General features: G+C 41.0%; 1 long non-coding RNA gene across 1 annotated transcript in view; it reads left to right on the top strand.

The window, feature by feature from the left end:
• The first annotated feature begins 5,472 nt into the window (after positions 1-5,472).
• Positions 5,473-9,009, top strand: part of LOC141095363 (uncharacterized) — a 28,166-nt gene continuing 24,629 nt past the window's right edge. The window contains exon 1 of the long non-coding RNA XR_012233362.1: positions 5,473-5,554. This is a non-coding gene — a long non-coding RNA (uncharacterized lncRNA). The remainder of the gene's footprint in view (positions 5,555-9,009) is intronic.

The following is a 9,009-nucleotide window of genomic DNA, read 5'->3' as shown; positions in this document are numbered from 1 at the left end:
CTGAGGTAGACCCAGCTTTCTCACACTGGGCCCTAAATTATGCTGCAAAATTTGTTGGTAGTCTTCTGACTTCATAATGCCATGCACACGGTCAAGCAGTCCAGTGCCAGAGGCAGCAAAGCAACCCCAAAACATCAGGGAACCTCCGCCATGTTTGACTGTAGGGACCATGTACTTTTCTTTGAATGCCTCTTTTTTCTCCTGTTAACTCTATGTTGATGCTTTTGCCCTAAAAGCTCTACTTTTGTCTCATCTGACCAAAGAACATTCTTCCAAAATGTTTTAGGCTTTTTCAGGTAAGTTTTGGCAAACTCCAGCCTGGCTTTTTTATGTCTCGGGGTAAGAAGTGGAGTCTTCCTGGGTCTCCTACCATACAGTCCCTTTTCATTCAGATGCCGACGGATAGTACGGGTTGACACCGTTGTACCCTCGGACTGCAGGGCAGCTTGAACTTGTTTGGATGTTAGTGGAGGTTCTTTATCCAACATCCGCACAATCTTGCGTTGAAATCTCTTGTAAATTTTTCTTTTCCGGCCACATCTAGGGAGGTTAGCCACAGTGCCATGGGCTTTAAACTTCTTGATAACACTGCACACGGTAGACACAGGAACATTCAGGTCTTTGGAGATGGACTTGTAGCCTTGAGATTGCTCATGCTTCCTCACAATTTGGTTTCTCAAGTCCTCAGACAGTTCTTTGGTCTTCTTTCTTTTCTCCATGCTCAATGTGGTACACACAAGGACACAGGACAGAGGTTGAGTCAACTTTAATCCATGTCAACTGGCTGCAAGTGTGATTTAGTTATTGCCAACACCTGTTAGGTGCCACAGGTAAGTTATAGGTGCTGTTAATTACACAAATTAGAGAAGCATCACATGATTTTTCGAACAGTGCCAATACTTTTGTCCACCCTCTTTGTTATGTTTGGTGTGGAATTATATCCAATTTGGCTTTAGGACAATTCTTTTTGTGTTTTTTCATTTAAGACAAATTAAATGAAGATAATAATACCAAAGAATTTGTGTTTGCAATCATTTTCAGGAAGAAACTGAGTATTATCTGACAGAATTGCAGGGGTGTTAATACTTTTGGCCATGACTGTATATATATATGTGTATCTGTGTGTATGTATCTATGGTATGTGTGTGTGTATGTGCAATATATCTGTGTGTATGCATATATGATGTATGTATGTACTGTATATAAGTGTTTATCTGTGTGTGTGTATGTATGTTATGTGTATGTGTGTATGCATGTACGGTATATGCATGTGTATCTATGTGTGTGTATGTATGGTATATGTATGCACAAAGTATGCGTGATCCAGCAGATCATGGATAACTTGCTAATTACTGGGGATTCAACTCCTGGGCCCCCCAGCTCTATTCATTATCTATAGAGCTGCTGAGCGCTGCGCTCGGCTATTTCCATCAGTTCCATAGACAATGAATAGAACAGATACCAGATGATACAGGCACCAGACATAACATGTAATATATACATGGTTGGGCTCTGCTGTTTCCAGTAGTTATCACGTAACCATGAGGAGGCGCTCTGCACACTTGCTGTCATGTGCCAACTAAAGTGTCAGCCATGTCTGCAGTGTTCTAGTCACTGACATAGCGGACACTAGTTGTCACCTGACTGCAAGTCTGACTGCGCTGGAGCCAGCAGAACCGCATAATAACGGATATATATATATATATTTATTACACTCACACACAGTATATATATCTCCATCTCAGTGAAAAAATATCAATAATATATTTTTAGAGGTGTGGGGCTCAAATAGAACTTTTGCTATGGGGCCTTGTGAGTGCTATGTACGCCCCTGCTTGCAGGGCACTAATAATGAGGGCGATCTGGCTTGTTTCTCGGAGCCCGAGGCTCCAGGGGTCCCATTGCCAGATTGCTGTCATCATAAGAAATGTAGCGGACAGGGAGGGGGGCCCAGACACATTTCTTGCACAGGGGCCCCAAGCTGTCAGTGTCCGCCCCTGCATGTATAAATATATGTGTGGCAAGTAAAAAGGACTGGCATATGACTTATTGTTTCCAAGGAGCATGCCAAGGACCAGGGATGACCAATTATGCGTGGAATAAAGGTGATTCCGACAGCTAAATACGAAAGGGATTTTTACAGTTAGAGCAGTTAGACTGTGGAATGTCGACCACAAGAGTTAGTAATGGCAGACAATGTAACAGTTTTTAAAAAAGGGCTGGACGATTTGCTTGATAAACATAACATTGCGGGTTATAGTTAAATTAGTGACAAAATGCACAATTGGTGGAGAAAGATTGAACTTGATGGCCCTCGGTCTTTTTTCAACCTTTGTAACTATGTTTGTGTTAAAAAGGGCAACACTCATAAAACCTATTTAACAAAGTGTCTGAGGAACTGGTGATTCTCTAAATTCTGCAATCTAGAGAGAAAGAGCTTTTCCATTTAATTGAATTAATTTATTAATTGTCCATCTAATAACACATAATTTACAGAATTTTAGGTATTGTGGCTGGAAGGCACATTCAGAGGCCCCTGCCTGAAGCACTAAGTGTGATCATAGTGTGATCTGATTCTCTCGTGTGGGAACATGATAGCACGGGTGAGGAGAAGATGGAGAACAAAATTTCTCCATCTTTTCCATTGTGTCAGTGCACTTAAATCGGAAGCCATTCAAGTACAGTCTGATAATTTCCATGCACTCATTGACTTGTATGGCAGAGTGTGATCCGAATATCGGTTCAAACTTGAAATGCTGCGATTTTTTTTCTCAAACTGGCTGAGTTCAAGGAAAAAAATGGACATGTGCATAGCCTCATAAACTGACATTGGCCTGAGTGTGATCTGATATTTTGTCAGATCGCACACGGATGGAAAATACGGTGGTGTGCACCTGGTCTTGTGGTGCATAATTCGCTTCCATGTATTCCTATTATTTTCAAGTGTTAAAGTTACAAATACTCTTACGATTTCTAAAATAGTTTCATATTGAAAAGGTTAAAATCCCAATGAGGTTTTCATTTCCTATGCTGCAATAAGTATTCCATTTCATGTATGGAGCCTATGTATTTGTAAATGTAATTGCACAAGACTATTTATTTTGGACAATGTAACAAATCCCGGTAACAAGTAACATGTTTAATGCTCAATGTGCACTGTAAAACATGTGGCTTCTGCATTTATAATACCTGCTGAAAGTTTGAAACCACACTAATTGGAGCTAAATGCACGGACATATATCATATGTATTATTGAGCATCATGGTGAGCCATTGTATAAACAGTTCAGCACATGAGTGAGTGAGGTGGAATAAACAGGAGCCTGTGGAAAGAAGGGAAAGATGAAACTGTTTACATAGTGAAGAACCATTCCATATTTCATCAAAAGGAACGAGTTTCCCTTAAGATGTTTAGTGTTCTGTTGTTTATGTTCAGCAATGCTTGGTACACATGATACTTGTCCCTATGGGTTCCTGTAGGTATCCTTCACTAGAAAACAGACCGTTACTTTATGGTTAAATATTGCGGTGTGTAATCCAAATAACATGACTACGACTTTAATTGAAGAGATTTATGACTTTGCTTTCACTAATGGTTTTAAATGACACAGCAACAAAGTAAGAAGCAACAATTCCTTAAAATCCGTATATATTAATTTATTCAGAAGCAATATGATGATTACATTAAAGAGGCCATCAACCCCTTTAAAAAGGGGACCTAAGAAGTCTTAAAAAAAAATGAATGATCATTCATCGATCCCTGGATTCCCTTTCATATCGTTGCCTGGATCCCCTACCAGTACAAAGCTTCCAGTGGGAATGGCACATGACCACTGTGGCCAAAGCTAACGAGTTGGTCACCGTGCACATAGCATTACAAGCTCCAACCTCACAGCCCGTGGCCTTCGAGGTACTCTGCGCATAGCCAGAGCAGGGACACTTAACCAATTGCTCCCAGAGCTGGCATTTGTCTTCTCATAATTATTTTGACAATATAATGTACTTTTATATGCATTATTTCTATAAAACCTTAATTGTTTTAGCCATATAAAAGTCCTTTCTTTTTCTTGATACTCATTGCATTTGGAGCAGCTGGTTGGTCTGTAAGCTATGCATTGTTTTACTTTATGGTGTAGTTCGTAAATTAGATATGCTTCCCCTGGATTTGGTATTAGATGTATTTACATGTTTTAGATTTGTTGCAGAGATTTTTGCCGCTGAAAATCTGTTGCATTGAATGGGGTTGCTTGGATTTTTGCTGTCCCATTCAGATGACTGAAATAGCATCAGAAACTAGCACGGCAAATCTGCCATGTGTAACTATACACTGATAGAACAATTTCCTAGATTGATCATGATTTGAATCATTCCTGCCACAAGATGCCTCGATAGAGGTGCCATCTAGGGATGCAATCTAATTTAAAAGGGTCATTCTAACCTTGCGTCCCAGGAGCGCTCTGCTCCTCTGCCTCCCAACTCCCTGCTTAATAGGGGGCAGTGCGCTTCTGATGACTGACAGTTCAGATCAGTTGCATGTTTGCGCTGCTGGTCTGAACTGTGCACTCTCCGATGCTGATATATGAGGCAGCTTTGCCTCTTCAGTATCAGAAATGTGTAGGGGTAGCGAAGCTACCGAATCCATTGACGATGAGAAATCCTGAAATGCCAATATCTTCCAACCACAGTGCAGCATTTTGATAAGTCAGGCTCACTAGGCAGGTTCATAGTATATGCCACAGACTCATATTAAACACGTTCATGCATTTTAAAAAATACATAGTGTTTAAAGTGATAACTCATCTTAAACATTAATGCGCTAATGTCCTAAATGTCTGATTCGGGTCTCACTTTTGGGACCTCCTAGTAATAAATGCCGTTTCATGCAATGTAAAAGATGTTTTATTTTACACTCATATCCACAGATCCTTTTCTATATTTCCACGTAAAAGGTTTGTTTAATACATGTGCTGTAATGAAAGTTTCTTATTTGATGAGTGGCTTATAAGGCAAAGTATTTGACTATTTTCTACTTCTTAGACAGGATTCTGTGGGGGACACAGCTGGGAAATAACATGGAGCATTAGACTGTATCAGCTTACTTAGATCACATACTTAAAAGATGTTGTATTTGGAGCTAATATTTATTGAAATAAAATACAGTGTATTGAAGATCAAATATTTTGAGAAAAGCAGCTCACTTTTCTGTGCAGCAGAACCTTGCCGACAGTATTGCGCAGTACATGTGAAATATATTGGAAAAACGAATTTAGGGATTGCCTAAGGCAATATCTAGGAACTATATCTCCCAGCATGCAATGCAGTCCTGGTCCACATTTCGCAGTTATAATTGTAGAGTTGCAATATTAAATGACTATTACTATTCAATTACTATAGCAACATTTTACAAACGCTCCAAATTATTGTGCTAATTGGATTTAAGTGTCGTAAAAACATAATTTTTTGTTTTTCCAATAGACTCATGGATGTTATCGTGTCTCAGAGCTGTATGGATCACTGAAATCAATCTCAAACGCCGGTGATAATTAGCTTGCCAGGTGAGTAGTATAAAGAAAAACTACTTATAAAGGACGTTCCACATTATTAAGCAACCACAGGTTTCATTTAGTATGGGAAAGAAAAGGGATCTCTCTGCTGCTGAAAAGTGACATATAGAGCAATTACTTGGACAAGGTATGAAAACGTTAGATATTTCATGAAAATTTAAGTGTGATCATTGTGCTATGAAGTGATTTGTGGCTAATAGAGAGCAAAGAGTCGTTTGTGCACATAAAGGCATATTGAGTTAAGGCCCCGTCTCACTAAGCGATCTCGGTAGCGAGATCGCTGCTGAGTCACAACTTTTGTGACGTAACAGCGATCTCACCAGCGAGATCGCTGTGTGTGACAGCGATCAGCGAGCGGCCCCCCTGCCGGTATCGCTGATCGCTGCAAGAAACCTCTGGACATTTCTTTGGTCGCTGGTCTCCCGCTGGCCAGCACGCATCGCTGTGTGTGACAGCGGGAGACCAGCGATCAGGTGTAAAAAAATAATAAAAAAAAATATAGTTATTCTCACCTTCCGACGTCCAGTTTAGCCATCCCGCCTCTCTCCACACTCCGGTCCCAGTGATCCTTTGCATGAATGACTGCGAGACTTTGTTATCCCGAGAGACCGTGACATCTCGCGGTCATTCGTGCAAAGGATCACTGGGACCGGAGTGTGGAGAGAGGCGGGATGGCTGAACGGGACGTCGGAAGGTGAGAATAACTATATTTTTTATTTTGATACTAATTTCTACAGCGATAGCCAGCGATGCCGGGCGCTCGGCATCGCTGTGCTGATCGCTGGTGAAGCTGTCTGTGTGACAGCTCACCAGCGATCACATAGCGACTTACCAGCGATCCTGACACCTTGATATCGGTGTCGGGATCGCTGGTAAGTCGCTTAGTGTGACGGGGCCTTAAGGTTTCTACCAGACAAAAACAAAGGCTTAAGTGAGCAGCTGCTAAAATACCATTACAAAGCAGCAAACAGGCACTTGAAGCTGCTGGTGACTCTGATGTCCAACGAACCTCAGGGTGTAGGAACCTCTAAAGGCTTGCAATACCATTTTAATTGAGAGTTTTGTCCAATAAAGTTTTATTTTTCCTCTGATGGTTAATGATTTGAACTTCATATTGACTCATTTACATCAATCATTTAGGAAAATCAAAGAAAAAAAAGCATTTGCATAATAATCTTGGGTCTAGGAGAAGGCAGCGGTAGGTGAGTATATTAACACATATAAACTACGGTACATATACATACATACGCACATTTACTATAAGAAAAATCTTCATGTGATGGCTTCTTTAGGTTCTATTCAATTTCTATCCTTGAACAATGAGGTTGGTTGCTTTTTAACATTTACATGCTGTGATTGTCTAAATGCTAATGAATTGAGATGAATGGATCAATTGAAATTGGAATGCATTGACTTTGCCGCATTTTTACCAAAAATTCGATCTACATTAAATAAATTTGCATGACTCTCAATACTGGAAGATTGTGATTGCTCAAAAATGCATGTTTGGGAGAGGAAAGAAAGTGAGAACCCTGCTGATCATAAGAGCTTACACTCTACAGAGGAGAGAGAGAGGACCCCACTGACCATAAGAGCTTATACTCTACAGGAGAGAGCGAGAGGGACATGACTTCACTTATCATAGGAGCTTACACTCTACAAAGGAGAGAGAAATGACCCCACTATCCATAAAAGCTTACACTCTACAAAGAAGAGAGATGACCACACTGACGATAAGAGCATACACTCTACAGAGGAGAGAGATGACCCACTGATCATAAGAGCTTACAGTCTACAGAGTAGAGAGATCATAGAATCATAGAATCGTAGAGATGGAAGGGACCTCCTGGGCCATCTGGTCCAACCCCCTGCTCAAAGCAGGATTCGCTAAATCATCCCAGACAGATATCTGTCCAGCCTCTGTTTGAAAACTTCTATTGAAGGAGAACTCACCACCTCTTGTGGCAGCCTGTTCCACTCATTGATCACTCTAACTGTCAAAAAGTTTTTTCTAATATCTAATCTGTGTCTCCTCCCATTCAGTTTCATCCCATTGCTTCTAGTCTTTCCTTGTGCACATGAGAATAAAGATGATCCTTCTGCAATGTGACAGCCCTTGAGTTATTTGTAGTCAGTTATTAAGTCTCCTCTCAGTCTTCTCTTTGCAGGCTAAACATTCCCCAATTCTGCAACTTTTCCTCATAGGACATGGTTTGCAGACTGGTCACCATTCTGGTCGCTCTGTTCTGAACTTGCTCCAGTTTGTTGATGTCTTTTTTAAAATGTGGCACCCAAAACTGGACACAGTATTCCAGATGAGGTCTGACCAAAGAGGAGTAGAGGGCATTAATGACTTCACGTGATCTAGACTGTATGCTTCTGTTAATACATCCTAGAATTGCATTTGCCTATTTTGCTGCTGCATCACACTGTTGACTCATACTCAGTCTGCGATCTATTAGTATACCCAAGTCTTTTTCACATGTGCTGTTGCTTAGCCCTATTCCTCCCATTCTGTATATGCTTTTTTCATTTTTATTGCCCAGATGTAGTACTTTGCATTTTTCCCTGTTAAAAACCATTCTGTTAGTTGCTGCCCACTTCTCCAGTTTATTTATATCTTTTTGAATCTTCTCTAGTATAAGCTATCCCTCCTAGCTTTGTGTCATCAGCAAATTTAATCAGTTTACCTTCAATTCCTTCATCTAAATCGTTGATAAAGATGTTGAACAATACAGGGCCCAGGACAGAGCCCTGTGGTACCCCACTTGAGATATTCTTCCAACTGGATGTGCAGCCTGTTATGATCGAGTCACCATAGGAGGCAAAAACAGAAATGCTAGCTAAGTCCTGAAAACCAGAGAAGTTGGCAACTATCAGATTGCAGACCCCTGAACCGATCAACACAACTAGCAGTAGCCGTGGGGGGTTCCTACGATGACCTAGACCCCTCGATCACAGCCGGAGAGATACATAGGCCTAAAGAAGGAAAGGGGAAATCTAACTGCCCCAGAGCAGACCCCAAAGCAATAGGCAGCCCCCCACATATAATGACGGTGAAGCAAGATGAAAACACTTACACAGACAGAAAGACAGGCTGAGCAAAGACGGGGCCCAAAAACTACCTAGATAGGAACGGATAGGAAGGCTGCTGTCTGCAATCTGCCAAAACCCTATCAGAGACAAAAGCCAACAAGCTGATATAAAAATGGCCCTGAAGCAACTAAGCTTCAAAAACTAAATCAGCACTCAGGTACCTTCAGAAGACAGAGCTCACGGAACACTGCACACTCCAGCAGGGAGTGGCAGAATCCAAAAAGCAAGAAAAACAAAAACAAATCTTAGATGCAAAAATGCAAAACAGAAAACTTAGCTTTAGGAGAGCAGGAATCAGACTGGTGTCCAAGAGTCCACAGAGAAATCACCCGCAGGGCAGAAATGTTTAT

This window comes from Dendrobates tinctorius, unplaced genomic scaffold (genome assembly GCF_039654945.1).
Source record: "Dendrobates tinctorius isolate UK_male_01 unplaced genomic scaffold, ASM3965494v1 ptg000069l, whole genome shotgun sequence".
In the NCBI taxonomy this organism is placed as follows: Eukaryota; Metazoa; Chordata; class Amphibia; order Anura; family Dendrobatidae; genus Dendrobates; species Dendrobates tinctorius.
The sequence above is the reverse complement of the archived record's forward strand: the minus strand, read 5'-3'. Positions and strand labels throughout refer to the sequence as shown.